The sequence below is a fragment of the Strigops habroptila genome, chromosome 9, assembly GCF_004027225.2.
Source record: "Strigops habroptila isolate Jane chromosome 9, bStrHab1.2.pri, whole genome shotgun sequence".
Lineage (NCBI taxonomy): Eukaryota > Metazoa > Chordata > Aves > Psittaciformes > Psittacidae > Strigops > Strigops habroptila.
The window spans coordinates 8,003,606-8,025,507 of record NC_044285.2 but is presented as its reverse complement, the minus strand read 5'-3'; the positions used below and the strand labels follow the sequence as shown (position 1 = coordinate 8,025,507).

The following is a 21,902-nucleotide window of genomic DNA, read 5'->3' as shown; positions in this document are numbered from 1 at the left end:
TCCAGGAGGGGTGGTGGTGGCATCCCCAGGCTTGTCCTCAGCCCTGGGCAGGCTGCCCAGTGCCTGGTGTGCTCTGGGCTGCCCTGGCCCCAGGGGAAGGATCCCTACCTTCCAAAAGGCACGGGCAACAGAGATTTATTTATTCAGAGACTTAATTAGCATCTTTAAATATTTAATAGTAGTAAACAAACCACATCCAGTGGGACCAACATTTACAATCAGGGCTTTCTTAATTTATTTTCTTCCCTCTCTCTGGGACAGGCACTTGTGTTTTAGGTGTTTGGGGAGGACTTGGCTGCGTGTGGGCTCTGGGTAACGAATGGACCCACAGCACTGCTGGTGAAGGAAAAGAAAACATGGGGATGAAGGGGCAGGAACAGGCAGGAGGGTGAAAAAGGAGGCAGAGAAGCAGGGTGTGTGTTTGGAGCATGAGCGTTGGGGAATTGCAGAGCCAACTGCTGGATTTCAGTGGATGCAAGTGGAAGGGGACAGGCAGGAGATGGAGGTTCCTGCCATGGCACAGCTAATTGCAATCAAAAGGTGGTGGTCCCTGCAAGGGGAGGTGGCTTACAAGTGATCTGCATCCTATTATCTCTGCAAATGGAGACCTGCCTGGTAGTGGATTACACTGGGGGTTATTTATTGGCAAAGCACTGTACAGTTTTAATTTTTCCTTTTTGCTTATTCAGGCTTTAGCTCCAGAGGAAAATAGCCTGGGGTGGCTTTGAAATGGATTCTCTCTGCCCCATTAACTTATTCAGTGAGTTTAATGGGCCTTTTTTTTGTCTCTGAGCCTTGAAGCCATCATTAAAAGGCAGAGATATATAAAAGCAAAGATACTCCTGAGCTTTAGTCAAACTTTGGGGTAGTGGCATGGGGGGGCAATGGTGTGCTGCTGCCTGTGGTTTGGATGAAGATGTACAGGTTTTTGCTCAGGGATGTTGTGAGGGTTGGATGCTGCTCAATGGCTCTGGAAGTTTTTACATGGAGAAGAGATCCATGCTTGGGGTGCTGCACTGGTGATGCCTGTGGTCCTCTGCTGGGAGATGCCCCTGAGGAGCTGTGAGATCACCAGACTGTGGTAGGAATGAGATCCCCTGAATGATGGGATGTTATGGGGGCTTCTATTTAGGATATTGCCTGGTGTGACTCCTAACCTGTCTGTGCTGTAAAGCTGCCATCTCTCCAGGCTGAAAGATAGAAACTTCTTCCCTTGCTTTGTGTAAGCTGCTCACAACTTTATTTTCATCTTGTTTATGCCAGGCTGAGCAGTGCTCGATGCTTTCATGGGTGTCTACGATCAGTGCTTGGAGCCCTTCTGTTAGTGGTACATGGTCCTATTGCACTTCTGTGCTGAGCAACCCAACACGGAGAAATTGGGTGTCCCTGCAGGGACTGCACTTGTTAAGCATGTGATCTCCCAGTGTCTGATGTAAAATAGAGTATCTGGTATCTGAAGGATGAGGTGGAGACAAAATGAATCAATTCCCTCTTTCTTTGTCTCTTTTAGCACCAACCTCTTCACCTTTTGTATTGTAAATCAGACCTGGTGTCTTTCTGGGGCAGTAAACGTAGAAGCATGCAAGACATGGGTTGGCATGTCATCTTTGGACACCCTCTGCTGGCATGAATTGCTGGTCCCTAGGCCCTGATGTGTTGCAAACATCATTTCTGCACAGGCAGCCCTCAGCTTGTACCAGTGTCGGGGAGCAGTGGCAGGGAAGGACTGGGGGCACCAGGGATTCCTGGCTTGCTCCTGAACGTTAACTCGAGCTGGCACTTCCTAGGGTGGCAGAGGCTAGTGTGGTGCCTGTCACACTTCCCCTAGTGCCCTATACAGCATGGTGTGCTCCAATGGGAGGATGTCACAATGTGGTGGAGCAACAACAAAATTCTTGGTGCTGGGACAAGTTTTCCCTTATATTTCTTTACTTTTCCTACTCTTTGTGCAACCCTTTGAGTTTAACCCCTGGCCGTGTGAGCAGGCCAGGCATAATCCATGTGTTTTTGCCCAGGCTGGTATTTGCCAGCTCAGGGATGCTTCTAGTACGTACTTGGGATGGGAGGTTTGTGGTAAGGGGAGACTCAAACATGCTGCTGCCTCTTGTGTTTGTACCCCTGTGCCAGTCCTGCTGCAGTGCAGGAGTGAGAAGATGTGTTGGGAGAAGGAAAGGACCTGCTTGCCTAAACTGATACACTCAGGGTTGCATGTGTGAGGATGACCCCAGACTCTGGCTCCCGCTGGGTGCCAGAAGCAGTGGGGAAATGGAACAGGAGACTGACTGATGTGACTTGTGTGTCTGTGCTGATGGCCCTGCTGCAGGATGGAAGGATGGCAGAGACCATGACCCCTGCCTGCCCATCGCCAGCCTGGCAGCCCTGTCCTGGAGACATCGAGGAGCCTTGGCAGTGGGAGAAATGCTCCTCATTGCCAGCAGATGGGCTGGATCAGGCCCTGTTGGGGAGGGACCATGTGGTGTGCCAGGAGGAAGGACCTTCAGCTCCAGGAGATGTCCCAGGGTTTGCTGTTTGTAGCCTCTGTGGAGGGACTGACTGTGGAGCCTGGTCTTGGAATGCTGCCTCGGGGCAGTGGCAGGACAGGGACAGGCTGAAAAGACCCTGAGGGTGCCATGGACAAGCAGAAGGAGCTGCAGTGTGCAGCTATGCTGGGACAGGGAGGGCACCCAGGGCCAGCCTGCTTGTGACCTCCAGAGCAAGGGGGAGGCTCCTTGCAAATCCATCTGCTCCTGCTCCCCTCCCCAGGTCACAGAGGTCAGGGAAGGAGACATTAATCTCCTAATAAACACCCATTAAAAGTACTTCTCCCCCTGTAAATCCTTTCCTGCTCCGTACTACCTGCTGTGTGAATTGCTGCTGACCCTGTAAATCACCCTCTGCTCAGCTCTGCCCCCCCTGAAACCAGCCCTTCCCTGTAAATTCTCTGTCCCCATCAGTTTTCTGCTGCCAAACCACTGTAAATCCTGAGCCTTGCTGAGGCTGGGGGGATGTAGGAGGGTGATGGAGGACAACTGCCTCGGGATGGGTTAATCCCTACAGACAGCTACCCAGGGGCTTGCTCTCCAGCAGGATCTGTTGGAGGATGTTCTGTCTGGCTGCATGTGGGGAAGGTCATCCTTGTGCTGGAAGCAGGACAGGGCTAGGCTGTCATCTGGGTGCAAACTAGAGGGTGTTGGTGGAACTTGTACCTGACTACAGCCATCCCAGCCCTCAGGAGGGCTCCTGGAGCATGCTGTTTCCCAGGGACACCTTTCTGGGATGTAAAAATAGAGTAAAGCGAAAACTCCATTTATCCCTTGAGTGCTTGGGGTCATGTTGTAGTTTGGCTTGGCCATGCCCCTATCAGAGCTCCCTTAAGCAAGCACTGAAGGAGCTGTGGGCAGCAGAGGTCCCTTGTGGTAATGGAGAAATATCACCTGCGCTTCTGCTGGATGCTGGTGCCCTGTTTCTGAGCCCTGAATTGCTGGGATGGCCGTGCTGGTTTTTTCCCCCCTTATGATGATGCTGGGACAGCATGTAGGAGCTGAGGCAAGGAGTCTGGCAAAGACCTGACTTAAGGGAGGTATAGGAAGTCAAGCATGGGGGCATCATCTCAGTGTTGTGAGCTGTGTTGTCCATAACCCCAGGCATGCTGTGTTGTGCCAGGGTGTGCAGGGGGAGGTGTTTGTGTCAAGAAAGGCTGTGGCTAGAGCTGCTGCCTTGGCCAGTGCACGGTTCATCCTTGATCCAAGTTGGCAGTGCTGCTGCTTTGCTGTGGCTGGATGGGGTGTCCTGAGGGTGCACAAGCACCTGGCTGCCAGGCAGGGTGTTATTTGGTGTGCAAAGCATTGAGCCTTTCTGTGTCCAAGGACCTAGAGAGCAGAGACTGACTGTGTTCCAACACAGCTGCTTTTCCCTTCTAATGAGCAGGAGCAAGCAGCTCTGCCCCACTCCTGTGGAGGTCAGTGGAGTTGCAGAAGATGCATGGTCAGAACCAGGATGGGGTCACTGGAGTGCTTTGGAATGGTGCTGTCTGCAAACACATAAGGTTTAGATAGAGACTTGGGTCTTTCCTGTGGAGGAAAACACTGCAGGAGATCTGAGTGCTTTGTTATGCAGCTTTCCAGGTGCCCCAGATCCCCAAGGTAGGGGTGGGAAGCTGGTGCCATGCTAGGGGAGGGAAGCGCAGCCCTTCCTGACCTCTCTCTGCAAGCCCCAAGCCTGGAGGAGCTCCTCAACCACCCGAGTGGTTCAGGATTTGGTTTCTGGATATGCTGGTCCTGATGCACCAAGGACTGTGAGTGTCCTCTGAGAAGGTGCTGACCAGCATCATCTGTAGCTCTGCCTGATCACCCAAAGGGCAGTTGCCAGAAGACTTGTAAGAGAAACGAGGCGATGCTCTGGGATGGCTGATTGAGGCATTAATATTAACCGCTCACACTGCTGGCAGTGCTCCGTGGTGGACCTGGGCTTGACCCAGCTGAGTGTTTTCTTTAGACCATTCTCCTGCTGCCAAACATCCTTTTTTGGGTTTGGATTAGTTTTACTTCCGTATCTTGTGTCTGAGGCCAGTTGTGTGTTAACACTGGGCTTACGATACCGCTGTGCTCTGGCTTTGGGAAGAGGAGATGTGTAGGGTGGCAGCACAGGGGAAGGCAGGGGGCAGCGGAGGAGAGCAGAGGCAGATCTTCCAAATCCATATAAACAGCAAAAATAAATTTCCAGCAAACGCTTCCAGTCCTGCAGTATTAAGAAAGTGAAGCACTAGAGGATAAGGAAAGCATGAGCAATAACAGCAGGGATTTAGGAAGAATAAATCTTGCCAGACAAACCTGATTGCTTTTTCTTTTTGATGGAATCGCAAAATTAGTGGCTGAGCAGAACGTGGAAATCCTAATATATTTGGATTTAGCAAAGCATTTGATATAGTGTCTCGCCAAATCTTACTCTTAAAATTAGTTCAGTTTGCCTTGGATACGATGCTGCCAAATGGACTGAAAACTGGCTTAGGGCCCTAAACAAATAGTGATGGGCTGTGTTTGGGGAGAGGGGGAGCTGTGGGAGCAGAGCTATGGACTAGCTTTGCCTATTAAAAAAACTCCAAATTGACAGAAAACCCCCAAAATAATTATAATAAATCCCCTCCAGGAATGTGGCTTCAGTTTGAAGCACCTTATTGCAGGAATATTGACGAACTGTAGAGAGTTCAGAAGCAAGGAAGGGATAAAGAAATCCATCGGAGGGGTCAGATTACCCTCAGAGGCTGGGGCCTGAGCAAGTCCCAGGGCTTGGAGGCATTCTGGGGAGGAGCAGGTGGCCGTCCATGGGGCCAGGATGACTATTTGGGCTGTTGCTGGGACCTGGCAGCGAGCACCTCAGTGCCTGCACCCCCGCTAAGCTGCCCATTTCACGGCCCTTTCCAGATATTATCGACTAAGCGGGGGAGAATATTCACCGTGACTGTCAGAAAGAACATCCCTGACCAGGCAGCCGGGCACGTTTCCTCAGGGAAAGTATTGGAGCAAGCGCAAGGAAATGGCCCTGGATGATTTGGGTCAGTAGATGGGGATTTTCTGGCTTGTGGGCTTGGGTGGGAAGCTGGGAGGTGGTTGTAGCTGCCTTGAGGTGCTGCCTCCTGCAGTATCTGCACCCCACAGGCATTTATTAATCATCAGGGAAAAGGCTGGAAAACTGCTGGAGTGCAGTTTCCCCAAGGGAGGATATCCATCTGGCATACTGAGTTCTTGGGGTCCTTCATCACTTTTTTGGGGCCTGGAAGTGATGGTGAGTGTGTGGAAGTTCTTAGCATAACTGTAATGTTCTCACAAGGTGAGACAACACATGTCCGTCAGTCATGGCAATTTCCATCAATCGGGTGCTACCAGGGCCATTGCCCCCCACTGCCAGTGGGATGGCTTTGGTGAGCCAGGCTTTTCCATCTGCCTTTTAATGCAAATCTGTGCCTTTTAATACAAATGCAAAGAAACTTTCAGCATGGGAACAGCAGCTTTCTCTATGCGACATTGCTTTGCATAGGGAGCAGCTATCTTTGGGGGTAGGAACTAGATGATCTTAAGGTCCTTTCCAACCCTAATCATTCTGTGATTCTATAATATGTCTTGCACTGGTAAGCCAGTGTTGCAGGGCAGGAGCTTGCTGGGCTGAACTACAGTTAGGGAGAAAGCCATGGAGCAGAGCTGGGAAGAGCTCCTCGAAGATAGGATTGCCTTGTGTCAGCGTTTTGGTCATCTAGCAGGGAGTACATGGTTTCTTCACCCCACGATGGTCTCCCTCTTTGCCTGGTGGGGGGGGTGGTGGTGGTGGTGGGATGGGGCTGAACCAGGCAAGATTTGGGAGGTATTTTTAGCTGTTCTAATTGTAGCAAATAAATGCCATTCTTACTTGTTGGGCTTGAGCTACGGCTAAATCACAACTAGTTCTAATGATGATAATTACCGGATTTCAATATTTATAGAAACGGGTGCTTCCTTCGCATTGGCGGATGCCGCTGTGCTCTCACCTTCACAGATCGAAACCTTGGCTCATTATCGCTGCAGCTATTTATTTACTTGCACATTTTTAACCCACAGATGGCAACATATGAGAGATTTGAAATGATACGGGCCCACTGGAGATGTTGTAGTCTTTGGGCAGAAGCTGCAGGATGAATAAGGAAGCATCTCCTAAGGACCTGCGGGTTGGATTCTTGCTTTTTGGGAACCCTTGAGAGATATTCTCAGGTCCTTGAGCCCTGTATCTGCCAGGGCTTAGGCCCCAAAGGGTGGAGGTGGCTGTGCATATTTTTGCATGCGTTAGCACTGTGTATCGCTGCCTCTGATTGCTGTGTGCACCAAAACACATGCTGTAACTGGGGCTGAGCTTAAAGGTGAGGCAACACAAACAGCTTGAGTCCTGTATTGCTGTGTTTGGAGGAGTTTGTGGAAAGGGGTCTGGAAAGTTCCTGCCTGCAGCAGCAGCCTCTGGATGTGTTGATGTGGCAGCATCCTTGTACTGCAGAAGGGAGGGCATGTACGTGGGTGGCACATGTGCCCATGCCCAAGCATGGAATGAGGATGCAGAACCCCTGGGCTGTATCAAACCAGCCTCCTAGGGTTGATCCCAGCCTGCATCCAGACCCATGCGCCTATCCGGTCTGAGACTCCCTCCTTGTGCAAGGTGTAGAAAAGATTCACTTATTCAATTTGCTATCTCTCCATTGCCACATAAGCTGTATTGATAAATTAATCTTATATTGTTGTGACTAAACAGCCCTGCAATTTTTTACACTGTGCAGTCTAATCTGTCTTGACAGCTGTATCATTAGTTTATATTTGTTGTAATCTTATTCGCTGTGTTGGCTGTGGGGAGTTTTGATTTGAGGCGCAGTGCTGCTATTCAAGCAATGGGTGCAGCCGGCAGCTTTCCGCTGGGAATCTTGGGATGCTGTGGGGTGCACCCAGGCAACCACCTGCTGATGAGGCTTGGATGAGGACCCCTGGGTTGGGGTAAAGATGGTGAAAAGGTGGATGCTGGGAGATGTGCATCTTTAAGCGTCCTAAAAGGTTTGTTGTATGATGAGGGATAAGCTGTTTTCTTGATCTGTGTTTTAGTTTTCTGTGGCATGGGATGGTCCCTGCTCTGTTGCCTTTTGGTCACAGGGGATAAAGGGACTGTGGGAGCTTAAACTGCATTGTCTCCAGGCTTTTAGAGATGCTGCGTGAGGGATGGTGATATGTGCTGGCATAGCAGTGTCATGGGTGGCTGGCTGCTCCCTTGGCTCCAGCCTGGGTTTGCTGTCCCTGGTCAGAGCAGGGCTGATTTGGGCTTCTCTGCTGCTTTTGTAGAGAGCCCCTTTGCTTTGCAGGCAGCTTCTTCCAATAGCAACTCCCCAAAACTGTGGAGCAAGATGTTTTGGGCTGGTGCAATGAGATTTCTGCCAGCAGGGAGCAAGAGAGACTGTGTGTTCCCCAGACACGGGACAAAAAGATGGGGGTGGAAGCATTTCGGCTGCTAATTTATGCTTTAGGTCTTGAACTTGTTAAATCAGGATGGGAAAGGATAATAACTCGTGCACAGGCTCCTGTTTGCAGCTTCTCTGACCAAGCTTGGGTGGCTTGGTAACAGCTCAAGCCTGTGTTATTCTCCCAAGTGCATCCTTTTGGGAAAGCATTCAGGATCTGGCAAGACTGAAGACATGAATGGCTCCCGAGGTAGGTGTGCCCCTTGCAGTTTGATGATGCAAATTGTTATTTAGAGCTTTAATTAGGGTTGTGCACCTGTAAGGACTGGCAGGGACCAGCAATGCTCTGTGCCGTGCTCAGATCCACCCTGGCAACAGTAGTGTGTCAGCCCAATAGACATGCCATAGTGCTTCGTGGTGCTGCTCATGCTTCCCCCTTTGCAGGCAGGACTGAGAGCAGAGAGTGGGATGTGCTGTGTGACAGCCCCAGTGGCTTCATGTAGGGCTGGTGGGGGAAGATGGTGAGATCTTCATGGTGGTATAAGTGCTGAATGTAGGAAAATCCCCACCCTAGAAGACAAATGCATGGGGGAACATCTGTAGCCTGCTTATTGCTAAGCATATAAAGATGCTGTGAAGGGGATTTCATGTGTGGTGGTCCACAATGAGTGCTGACAAGGGTTTGGTGATGTGACTGTCCACCACACAGCTCAGAAGGTCATTGCTGTGGCACCAGGCTGCATCAGGGTTGAACTGCTATTTGCAAAGTGATCTCAGGTTGGGGATGACAGGGGTCAGCCCTAGATAGTGGTGGAGACCTGCGTTTGCATCCTGCAGCTGGGAGATCCTCCTACTGTCATTGCTGGGGTGCTGCTGTTGTCATGGGGTGCATCTGGTGATGGACATCAGCAGGCTGAATACAGCTACTCACCGTGGCTGGAGCAGGAGGTGTCCACACTGTTGATAGGGGTCGCATTCTCCTTCTCTCCCAGCTGGGTGGTGTGACGGAGATGTCAATCCCTTAGCACTTACCCTAAATCCAGGGTTAATGGCAGATACATTGGCTGTAGCACCTCCATGTGCACTGAGCACTGCTGGCTGCTCCCATGGGAAAGAGTAATTTCCTACTCATCAGGTCTCTGGTGCCTGGGGACCTTGTTTCAAGCTCTAGTGTTAAAGGATGATCCTTTGCCTGCAAAGCCCCTGCCAGTGTTTTCAGCAAGGAATCATCTTGCTGTGTAAGATCTGAATGGTCTGTGGCCATGGCTGTTGGATGGGAGGGGGTAACTCTGGGGGAAGCAGGTCCATTGGGGCATGTAGCAGTTGCCCAACATGCTGATCTCTTTGCTGGATGGGAAAGATTCTTGCTCTGCTCTCTAACCCTCCTTGCAGCGCTTGATGATTGCTGTTCACACCCTGCTTGCTTATCAGCTTCATATCAGAGGTGGGGAGGTGTGAGTACAGAGAGGGGTGCATTGAATAGGGGGCAGAGCTCAGCTCTGCTCCTGCTACCCTTGTCTGTGGTCACCTCCGACCCATAGCAGGGGTATCTCTGGGGCAGATTGCAGCTTTTTGCTCTTTATAACCCTCTCATCCCTTAGCCAGTGTGAAGATGTCTTGATTATCTTTCTTCTTGGTTTATTCCTGAGTGAATTGCAGGTCCCTGCTGTTGATTCCCAAATGGGTCTTGCTCACCAAGCACTGCTTCAGGCTCAGTGCAGCTTGGGATAACCTCCAGTGCTGCCAGTTCCTAGGCACTGGTGTCAACTGGGAGCCACAGGGAGTTTTGGCTGGTACTGCTACGCTCCACCCATACTGATGAGACTATTTCCATAGCAACTACAGGATTCTTCAGAGGGGAGATAGGGGAAAGATGTGAAAAACCGAAAACAACCCAGCTGAAAACAGTCATGGGCAAAAGCCATTGGTCAGTGTGTGGGGGCTTCAGGGGATGGTGTATATCTTCTTGCACAGGAGAAGTTCCCTGGCTTGGTGTATTGGTGTGGGACCTCATGGCCGGGCAGCCCTGATGCTCTCACCACCTAAAATATGGAAACCAGAGCTGGTGCTTGCATTGTGCTGCTGGGATGCCCTTGTGGGGCAGCCGTGCTGGGGCTGTGGGGCTGGGGAAGGGGCAGGAGCCCGCGGGGCTGTGCTGCATGGAGATGGTGTGTGCTGCTGCAGCTGCCAATGCACAGGGTGATTTCCCAAGCTGGTGGCATTGCTGTGTTTGTTGCTGGAAAGGTGATTCCAGCAGTGCTGGGGACTGTGTCAGCTCAGGTGGGAGTTGGGGATGCCTTTTTCCTGCCCCTGCTTTCCCGCAGGGCCCAGGGGAGGGAGTTGCAGCTTCTGGCATTGGAGCATCCCAGTGCCACTTTGGCTTTGGGCTCTGCCCTCCCTTCTGTCCACATCCTGCTTTATTCTCCTTTGCCTCCTGCCCTTGCTGGGAGCCACAGCTAGAAGGGCTATAAATGATGCCCTAGAGGCAGAAAGCTTTGGGATTGGAACTAGATGATCTTAAAGGTCCCTTCCAACCCAAACCATTCTATGAATGTGGTAAAGGGTATAAGCCTGGCACAGTGTCTCTGTGTCCTGTCCCAGAGGCTGAATCCAAGCCTTGGCATTGCAGCAGAAGAGATCAGAGTGGCTTGACCCAGTGCTGTTGGGTCTTATCTGTGGTTTGGTGGTGGCTTGGGTTTGGTGGGGGGCTTTAGGCAGGTCTGCTGGCTTCCAGGTGAGCTCAAAGGTGCTTCAGAGGCTGGTGGGCATCCTGCAAGGCTGGCGCAGGGAGGCTGTGGGTGAGGGCATATTGGTGAGGTGCTACCAACCGCGTAGGTTGGTGATACCTGGTTCCAGGCCTCCTGCCGAGGATGAGGGAGCACGAAGGCAGCGTTCTCCATCCCATTGCAATATCCACAGAAGGAGAAGGAGCTGGTGTGCAGGAGGGCTATCCCTGCCAGCTGCCATCCCCAGTAAGCCCCAGCCTGGCACGTGGTGCAGGTTCTTGGGCCCCAGCTGCTGCAGGCTGCGAGCGAGCCAGGCTGCTTCCCAGACAGATGTGGGGCCAGTAGCAGACAATGTCTGTATTCTTTGTATAGAACCAGCTTCCCTTTGCTGACAGCTCTCTGGGCTCATGTGGTTTGTTCTGAGGTTGGGCTGGGGCTCGGACCCTCCTGACTCTCCAGCTGCCCAGGAGCAGAAACTAAATTTAAGGGGGGGAAAATCTAACAAAAACAACAAAATGTCCCTGGAAGGTCTTCATCTGATGATCTGCTTTCTTTGAAATTGCTCCGTGACCCTAAACAGTGCCAAAAAGACATGCTTGCGGTTGAATAAGTCTTCAACCCACGTGGTGAAAGGGCAGGCGCCGTCAGGAGGTGCAGCCTGGCTTCCTCGCTCGCTGCCTCTCCACAAAACTGAGCAGAACCTGTGGATTCCTCAAATGCTTCTGTGAGATTTCATAGCTGTCAGTTTAATGCCAGCCTTCTGGGAATGCTGCAGAAATAGGAGGCTCATTTTCAGGAGCACCAAGCTATCAGGTTCATCATGTCTGTGCTTGTGTCTTGCACAACGGGATGTGGCCTTGGGCTACGGAGAGGGGCATGGCCTGTCTAGGACTGTATGTCATTGCTTCTCACCTTCGTGGTCTTAAACCTCCATGCAAACCCTGGTGATGAAGAACATCTTCCAGCCTGCTAGTGAAGGGTGGCAATGTCAGTGCTGGGTTAATGAGTTGCCATGTGTTGGTCAAGCTGCAGTTGCTCAGGTTGTGTGCTCCTGCCTTGCTCCTGGTGTAAAGCAAAATGTATCTGCTTAACAGCCAGTGCAGCTCAACAGCAGCATGTTTGGATAGTGTGAGCTCAAGGTCTTCACCCTCCCTTTCGCCCTGGTGAAGGAGGTGCCCACGGGGAGCAAAGGGCAGACGTTTGGTTGGAGTAGCTGATTTTGGAATGCTCTGAGGTGCCGGGTGAGCAGAGGCTTCTCCATTATTCAGTTATGCCTTTATCTAGAGGAACAGCAGGCTGAGCTGTGACACTAGATGGAAGTGGTCCCCAGATTTGCTGTTTCAAATCAGCTCAAACACAACAAGCCGGTTAGCAGTGTCTCTGGCTGTCACAGTGTTGTCTTTAACATTTCTGCAAGGTGCTTTTTTTTCATGTTTACATGAACAAAGTAGAGCACTGGGAGAGGAGCTTCTAAAGTGTCTGTTCCCTCCCTGCTCTCCTTTCTTCCCTTCCCTGCCTTCTCCTGCCTGTATCATGTTTATAGGTTTGCTGCTTAGCTTTTCCTTTTCAGACCCAGCTGATTTCCCACAAAATATATGTTATCCTGGGAAGTGTAGAGCTCTGAGTCACCATGTCTTAATCTGTACATCCCTCTGCTCCAGAGTGATGTTTCTGCTCTTACACCTCTGCAATAAGAGCAAGCCGGCATGTGTTCTCTTTGTAGGAAAACCTTGGGGGGCTGGAAAAGAGGGGGTGTGTTTTTTCCAGCTGGGAAGAAGGGGACCAAGCCCTTATCATGGTTGATGGAGGAGCCCTTCTATTGCTGGGAAGGGTGGGCGGAGCTGGCTGTGATTTATTTGCAATGCAGATACATGCATGCGGGGGCATCGTGGTAGTCGGCTCTATGGAGGCTTGCCTAGTCCTCTGGCTTTATAGGGAGCCACTGGTGGGCTGGGCAGGCACATCCTCCATCCCATGGAGGTAATGGGGACCCTAGCAAGTCTCCTTGCAGGTTGGAGCTGCTCTGTCCATGGCTGTCCTGAGCGGAGCGGCTGGGAGCCTGGCCTGCAGCCAGCCCAGCTGGGCATTGCTGCCCCTTAGCTCAAGCCTCATAAACATCTGAGGAGCCAAAACGCTGGAGGATCAAAGTTCAGGCTCCTTGGGGGCCATTTGGGAAAACAAATGCTTCATGGGAGCAGGATCTGAATCCAAGAAAGATTGGCTCTCCCCTCCCCTTGCTTGGGCAGCAGCTCTCCTGGTGTTCGGGTGTGTGGGAAAGCTGGAAATGGGATGAGCCGTGCTACGGGGGTGGTGGAGCTGCGGGGGAGAGGAGGAGGATAAAATGGGATGGGGGACTGAAGGAGAGTGCTGGATTTGGCTGCTAAATAGCCATAACCGTGCAGAAGCAGAGGGACCTTTTGGCAGCTCCAAGCTCTGTGTTCTGTGCTGCTTTTGGGAACAGTGGGAAGGATCTGCCCAAAAATGTGCAGCCATGTTGAAACAGACTTGAGATGAAGCTGATGTGGATGTAAAAGGCTCCCAAATAGAGACTTCATGGAGGCTGTGGGTTTAGAAAGTGTGCTTGTGGGTTGGTGGCAGCAGGCAGGCACAGGAGAGGTGGTGGGTCCGGATTAAGGACCACAGCCTCCTCCCACTGCAGCACTTGTGCAGCCCCATCCCTGGCTCTCGTGTCTGCTTTTGCTGGACTCTCCCTCCTGCCTCCTCATTCCCAGCACCATATATCACTGTAACAGCCAGTTTGTGGGAGACTTTTTCTCCTTTTCCTCCTCCACCCGCTTTCTGTCTTCAGCACAGCATGAAGTGCAATGCAAGCATGTGGCTGGCAGTGCTCCCCTTTGGGTCCTAGCTGAGCTTATATGATCTATCAGGACATGGGCTTGACCATCACAAAGGCCCTGTGCCTTTTTGGGAAGCTCCTTTCCACCATATGTTCTTTGGCACTGCTCTAAACTGAGAGTTCTTCTTGCCAAGCCGAACTCCAGTGATTCTGTACCTTTAGTACCTCTCCTTGTCTTGCTAATGTGCGTAGGCAGTGTGCTCTTCAGGAGAGGAACAGCTGCCTTTGGAGCAGAGCTTGGCAGCTCTGCCTGTATTAATTTACATGTGTATATATATTTTATTTTCTGAAAAGCCCCAGACCTGCTTGCAGTTGGGAACGTGAGGGAATCTGACTTCAGTTTGAAGTTGCAGGGAGGGTTTCATGAAGTAGAATACAATTACTGAAGTCGATTTTGACCAGGGTGCTGCTTCCTCTGTCAAATGCTCTTTGATCTTTAAAGACCACAAAACACTGCACACCACTGGCTCTCACTGCATATGAAATCCTATGGATGAAAGCACCTCTCCTTTGGCATGGCAGGTGCCTGGGGAGCTGCCTAAAAATGGGAGCTCTTTTGGTCTCCTGTGCCCTGTAAAGCAAAAGATGCTGCCTCACCCTGGTGTAAAACTCCCATGGGAATTGTTTTTCTCTGCCCTTGGATTGCCCTCTCCATCCCAGCTGGCTGCACGGCTATTTTGGAGACAGTGTGATCAGACACGCGCAGGTCCTAAGCAGGAGCCTTTGTTCTGTGTACCCCATATCCATGTCTAACAGTGGGAAGCACCTATCTGGGCACAGAGGACTGGCTTTGCAGGCTCTCCTACTGGAGAGTAACAAAAGAAATGTCTTTTTGGGGACTATCATAACTGTTTGAGTCTGCCACCCATAGGAAAAGGGGAGCGAGCTACAGCTGATGCTGCAGGTAGGGAGTGAGCTCTTGTTGATGCACCATCTCAAGGTGCTTGCATTCATACATTTATGTCTGTGTCTGCAGGACTAAACTGCTCATCCCATCTCCTGCTCCCTTCAAGTGGTGTCTGAGGCTGTGCGGGGGTCAGACAGTGACAGGCAATAAATAACGTGGAGAAAAGAGCCTGCAGCATCTGCAAAGTGTTGAGGTGGTGGGCAGGGTGGTGGGGCTGAGCCAGGAAGCCCAGCCCATATGGAAGCAGGATTCAGGGACACTGTGCAGGAGGTGATAGGAGTTTCCTCCTGAAGCTTTTGTGCTGTTGCTCATCTCTGATAAATGAGGTTTCTTCAACACTTGGATGATTTTGGATGCCTCAGTTCTTGTTCAGGACTCCAGGGGTGCTTTCTCCTGGTACTAGCCAAGTAGTAGTGATGGCAGTTGCGCTGCTGCCCACAGCACTTCAGTTCTGCTGTCCTACTTAGACCTATTTCTTCCTTTCTGAAAGTGACTAGGCATAACTTCCTGCACTGAAGAAGTTTGGATGTAGGATGTGATAACGGGACATACTTCTTCCCATGTGCTGCACCAATCTGTCCATGCTGGGTCCAGGCAACCCGCTGTCCTCTACTAATGCTGATACATTGTCCCTGCAAGCGATGTTCTCTGCTCCATAAATCACCAGCCAGAGCTGATGTGGGATGTGGAGGCTGCCCTGGGTGAGCTGGAGGCTTTTGGGGATCAGAGAAGGAAAATGGTTGAATGTACAAACATGGGGCATAGAACACCCTGTGCCTGAGAGGATCGAAAGTCCTTAAGGACAAAAGCAAAGGGTGAGGTCCTAGTCACGTTGGCACTGCTGCTTGTTTCTAAACACGCGCACTTTCCCTCTCCCCTTTAGGTACAGCGCCTGTGTGCCTTTACAGGTGCCAGCCAGCATGTCTTAATAGCAGTGCCTGGTAAAAACATGTGCAGCCAAGCTTAAAGCTGTTTCTCATATCTTCCACAGTAGGGTGCTTTTATATGGCAGTCTTGTTAGATAGTGAGGCTGTAGCAGCTCTTCTGCACCTAGTGGTTTTTCCTGCCAGCCTGGGGCCAGGCAGATGCTGTTGGGGTGAGTATGAAGCTTGTCTGGGCTCATTCGAAAGGTGTCCTGCAGGTGAGTCCTTTCCTCTGAATGCCTTGTCCTGTGAGTTGCTGGTGATTAGCAGTTGGGTTTCTCCAGGAAGACTGTTGAGACGCCATGCTGCAGTGGCTTGTGCATGGCTGTATCATTTGCATGCCCTCCCTAGCAGCAGGGACGGGGAGCTTTTTCCTTTGCACAGCCTTTTTGGAAGGGCCTGGTTTGGGTTGTAGGCTTCCATGGGGAATGGGTGCATCCTCCTGGCATCCTCTGCTGCACTAATGTCCCACTATATGGCCTTGGCAAGAGAAGCAGATCTGTTGGTGCAGAGGGAGCCGTGTCACAGTGGTGTGTTTTATGACTGTTACCTTGACAAATCACAATTACACTGTGGGGTTATGCTCATAATTGTTTCTACAAAGCTGGATTTGCTTTCTGCCCCCTTCCTCCCCCTTTCCACTGACCTCAAATTATCCCTAATGACGCAAAGTTATCCATTGCTAGGTGGCTTTTCCATGTGTTTTTGGGAAGGGGAAGCCCATGCTTTAAATGGGGAAAATATTGCCCTCGTAACTCTTTATTCAGCAGTACTTGCCTTTAATGCTCGTTTACCAATTCACTTTTATAACTTCCATATTGAGGGAATCAAGTCTTCATGCCTCTGGTTACTAAATATATGCGATAAGTGCCTTATAATGCTGTGGAAGATGGCTGATTCCTTTATGGCTTCCTCAGCCCTACATGGGGTGTGAAGGATGGATAAAAGAAGCTGGTAGTCCCCACTGTGGCTGTGCTTTGCCCTGGGACGTGGGACCTGCACCAGTGCCACAGGTTTCCCAGCCTCCAGGGCTTCCCATCAACATCTGCTGCAGCTCTGCTTGGAAGAGGCAGGTCTTGCTGGTCAAGGGTCTTAAGAGATATCTTCGCTCCATTCCCCCCCTGCAATCAAAGTCATATTTGCATGGTCTGGAGCTGACGTGCCAGGAAGTTTGTTTATAATGCTAAACATATTGGGTAATTGAAAGCCAATGCTTCTGTCTGGATTGTGAGGTATAGTGTGCCTGGATGATGGATCAATTTTTCAGTTGCTCTACAAGAGACAGGACTCAAAACTCTGCTTACTTTTCCTATATATATTTATAGTGTATATGTATCTATAATATGTAGAAATACATATATGAAATCTGTATGTTGGGATGCTGCCCACTTGCTGGTGTGCAATTTATTCACTGCCCATCATCCAAGCACAAGTGGTGGCACTAGCACAGCGTGGCTCTAACAGGGAGGTGTCATCTTCTCTGGCAGTCGGAGCTGATGGCATCCTGAGGAAAAGTTGCTCCCTCTGGTCTGGGTTAGATATAGATTTGGTAGCACGCGTGTACACATGCTATATAATACTTGGTGCTTATCGAAAGCAGGTTTTAGCTATTGACCGCAGTGCTTGAGAAGCTGATAGAGATTAGATAAATATTATCCTTGTAGTATGAGGAGGGTGAAGGAGGGCCAGACACATTAAGTAGCCTCAAGCTAGTCACTTGGTAAACTAGCAGAAGCTGTTTTCCACCTCTGCTTCATGCACAGGAACATGTGAGCCTGGCTGTATTTAAATCCCAGTGGATATTCTAGTTTCATTTGCTGCACTGGCATGTAGAAGCGGGGCATGTAGAGCTGTGCAGTTTTGCTGTGTGGTCTCAAGGTGACACCAGCCTGTGTTATCAAACTCTTCATGGCATGGTGTCCTGGGAATGAAAGGAACCACGGTTCCCATGGGGTTGGTGGCATGTGGGGCAAGGTCCAGGCATCTCTGGAGACTAGCTGAAACCTAAACCCTGTGGCTTGGTGACCATATGGTCAACAAGATTGCTAATCTCTCCCTGCATCTGTGTGATGGGGGGCGAAAAAATCTGCCACCTTACTGGCTTCACATGGTGTTTTACAATCTGTAAGTGAGACATGATGCTTGTGAGATGCGGAGCTGGCAAACAGGGTTTCATGCCTCACAAGTTTGTTGTTGACTGGGACACAGCACACAAGCTGTGGATTGACCATTGGTCTGACGGCAGTGGTCTACAAGGCTTTAAACAAGTTGTAAAGGCATGGCATGTAGGTACGTCGAGGCTGAGATATGATGTGGGGTTGGCTTCCTAAAGTTAGCTTGTATCAGACTAACCCTGTATCTTTCTTTGGAAAGATAACTGATTTCCTCAGCGGAGAGATGGCTTTGTGATGAGAGGTTAATATGATGTTGCATTACATAAGTGGTTTGTTTTTCTGGAGAAGACAGACTATAGCCCAGCTGTTGTAGGTGAAGAGCTGGTAACAGAAGTGATGGTTGGAGGTGTTGAAAGAGGAGAAAACTGCTGAGGTTCCTTGGAGGAGATGTTGGCTGCTGTTTTCATTGAGGACAGGGGAACAAAAGGCAGGAGTGTGCTCATGGGCTCCTCTGCTGGCATGGTGCTGGAGCTGTGGGAACACAATGTGGGGTGAAGATGGCAAGGGGAAGAACTCCAGTAGCGAAGCCAAGAGTCTAATGAAAATTGGGATGGATGCAAATGTGGGTGTAATGGGGCTTTTGCTGCCAGCTGGGAAATTATGTCAGTTGGAAAGGCCCTGGTGGATAGAAATGCTTGGTGCAATGCTCAATCATGGAATGAAAACAAGCCCTCCAGACTGATGGGGCTGTGGTAAAGGCTAGTGTGATGCCAGGCTGCATGTCATGGTGTTTCCAGTGTAACTGCAGGGTTGCTGGTGCTGTTACACAAGTGAGACCTCCTGTGGACTGCTCTGTGTTTTCAGTCACTCTTGTTCAAGAAAAAGGGACTTAAATAGGCTGATGAATAAAATAGCCATTTTCTATTACAGTATTTATCACAGTGGTCCTTCTTGTATAGGTCACCAAGCGTGAGTGTCAGTTGTGCTGGGTCTGAAACCAGAAGAAAAATAACCTTGCTATCAGGACTCTGCCTGAGCAATATATCTGCATCATTTCTGGGACTTGAGTTAGTATCTCTTCAAGGCACTTGAGACAATTTGCCTTGCACTTCACTGCTTGGTACAGACGAGCTGTCTTAGAAGAGCTGGCCTTGTGTAACTTATAAATTATAGTTGGAGGGAGTCTGGCCCTTGGTTTTAAAAGAGGAAGGAAGAAATGCCAGGAAAGTAAGAGAACTGTTAAGCAAAACCAGTTTTGACAGAGGAGAAGATGGATGTAAAATGCTTGTGAGTACATTTGGGTAAGAAATGGAAAGAGCGGAGGAGTTCTGGTGCAATGTTTCAGTTTGAGTTGCGAGAGTAAAGCCCTAGCTGCTCCTAAGGCGGACTTTGATCGGTCTATAGAAGACACAGTATAATGGCATTTCTGTGGTGCAAGGAGACCTGGCCCAGCAGGACCCTTCAAATAGATATGAAGTATGAGAAGAAAGTGAGTATTTAAAAAACCCCTACGGTCCATCTCCACCAAATAAAATGAGCAATCACATCTGTGTTAGTGATGCATCTCATATGGTCTCCATTAGAAGCTGGAAACTAGTTTAGGTGGATATGTACACGGTCAGTAGTTTGGGATTTGTCAAGTATGGTATTGGTCTTGAAGCTATTGCGTCTTGCAGAAGAGCAGCTTACCTCAGTAATAACTGAGGAATGCCATGGGAATATCTATTTAGAGATGTTTGCAGGGAGGAGGGAGTAACCCACTGACTGCAATTCATACCTCAATGCCTGATTGCAGAGATCAGGGTAGGGCTGGGAGTTGTCACATCTTTACTTGGCGTGAACCCAGCACCCGTGTTCCTGCCAGGTTAATGAACCGAGGCAGAGGACAAGAGAAGGTCGTAGTCTTCAGCACCAATTGGGAGGATATAAGATTTCTAGGGAAGCACAACCCTGGAAAGAAAAGAGGGGGAGCTAGCTGGGAGACTGAAGGACATGAAGAGGGACTTGTTTTAGGGGTGGAGTTTCTTGGTTGGTTTGCTTTTCTTTGCAGCCACTGCCAATTTTGCAATCACAGCTTGAATCCTTGAGCTTTCAGAATAAGATGTGTTCCTGTTTTGTCTTTAAAGTGGATTCAGGTGAACCCAGCCAGTGCAAAGTGACACTGTTCTTTGCAGAGCAACAGAGAACCAAAGAAAATGGTTTTTCTGGTGTACCTTTGAGATGTCTGTGAACCAAGACTAATTTGCCACTTCTAGGAACAAGGGTGCAACTCCTGCCAAGTTGAAAAATCGGATAAAAAAGGGGAAGAGCCATTTCTGGAAGTCCTGCAAAGGGAAGCGTCTGCGTAGCTTAAAGGACTCAAAATCCCTTGCTGACCTGTGTACCCAATTCAAGATGATGCTATTTCTCTGTATTGCACACTTATGTAAGGCAGCTGCTATTGTTCTATACATAAGTGTGTGCGTATGTGTTTATTTCCACTGTTGCTTCTCTTGTCTCTCACTTTATGGGTGTTGTGTATCTATGTCAGACTGACAGAGCATAGATTTAGATTAGATATTAGGAAGAAATTCTTCACTATGAGGGTGGTGAGGTGCTGGCACAGGTTGTCCACAGGAGCTGTGGCTGCCCCATCCCTGGCAGTGTTCAAGGCCAGGTTGGACGGGGCTTGGAGCAGCCTGGTCTAGTGGAAGGTGTCCCTGCCTGTGGCAGGGGCTTGGAACTGGATGATCTTTAAGATCCCTTCCAACCCAAACCATTCTATGTTGAATAACATACCAAAGCATATCTGGCTCAGGAAGCTCATAGGCTTTGTTTGGAGGCTGTAACAGAGGTTGTGGAGTTGTATTTACAGACTAGTGTAATGTCACTTCTGGGGGGTTTGGCCATGGGGAGGCCCCCCTAAGACCCTTGTACCCCAGTGCTGAGTCATCAGAAAGTCACACCTCTGCGTGTCACTGGGAATAAGCTCATGTCTCTTTCTGCCGCTTCTATATTGCTGCCCACATGGTTTGAGTGTCAGGTCAAAAATAACCCTGACTTTTTTTAGCAAACACAATCAATAAAACAAGAGCCAATCTGGCTGCCACCTCCTCCCCAGCTGTGCTTGTTCCATAGTTCCTGGCTCAGGCCTGCTCCATCCCTCCCCGAAGGTCACTGCTTAGATGCTGTAGCTTCAGCATGCCTGGGTGGTAAACCCACAGCATCCCATGTCTGCTTCTTCCCATGTTCTTTCTTCCTATTGGAGGATCCTCTCTTTTAGTATGTAGGTGTTGGAATGGGAAATGACTTCAACTTGTGTTTCTAGCCTTGCTCAGTCCTATGGCCCAGTCCTGCCCTGTCCCAGAAGAGTTTCAAGTGAGCCTTTGGATCTCTTGACTGATCCCTCCCCGTCTGTTTTGTTCTGCAAGTGTTTGCAGAGGCCATAGCCCTTGGCAGGGAATACAAAATGCCTGTAATAATGTCCCGGTTCTCATTTTGTCTGGGACACAGATGATCCAAGACAATGAGCAGGTCGTTGAGGATGAACTGTAACTTCAACTGTCATGCAGCAGCCAGTTGGGAGCTTGCTCTGTGTCCTTACAGTAACCCCTCTGGGTATGCAGGCAATTATGGAACATGTGGAAAGCAGAGGTGGCTCTTGCGGGTCTCTGCTTTTCTTGGATCTGCATTGTGAGTGCAGAGAAACATGTTTAGATTTAGTCCAGGCTAATTTTAGCTGAATTTTTCTTTTTTGAGCTGGATGCTATTTGGGATATGGCTCAAACAGGTCAATGTACTTCTGTCACGCTAATTTATCTGGCCTTGTGCAAGCACAAGGCACAGCGAGTGCTGGAGGAGGAACATGCAGCCCCTGTGACTGCTCTGGAAGTGCTCAAGAAGTCCCTTTTCTGCTTACTCTGGACCACTGTGTGGGGTCCTGCAACCTTCTAGAATCACAGAATCATGGGATGATTCTCAGTATTGGCATATCACCCAGCCCTGTATCGCTTGGAAATATTTCCCCTTGCCAAGGCCAAAGCTAACTATTGCATCGAGACAGATGTGAGCTTGGGTGCATGTGTTCATGTTCAAAGTTGGGCTTTCTCACATTCTGTCTAAGGGGACCAGCCAGATGTTTTTCCCTGTTTTAGAGAGGTCCACCTCCACCTGCTCCCCAGCAAAGCCCCTATTGAAAATGGTTGTGCTTTCTGGTGGCAGAGTGTCTGAGTTTAACCTGGGAGAAAGCTTCAATTGGCCAAGCACTGCCTGCGGGAGGAGGACTGAGCTCCTTTCCCACCATACAGCGTTGCAGCTTGTTAGTGGAGTCCTGTAGCTGCAGCCACCCGACCATGCTCCTGTGCAGCCGGTAACAGGGGACCCCATTCTCTAGGGCTGTTGGTCTGTCACCTTCCCCCGGATTCCTGAATAACAATCCC

General features: G+C 50.0%; 1 protein-coding gene across 7 annotated transcripts in view; it reads left to right on the top strand.

Annotated features, from left to right (window-relative positions):
- The window catches only part of NTRK3 (neurotrophic receptor tyrosine kinase 3), a 206,410-nt gene that overhangs the window by 11,593 nt on the left and 172,915 nt on the right, over window positions 1-21,902 (top strand). The window lies entirely within an intron of this gene.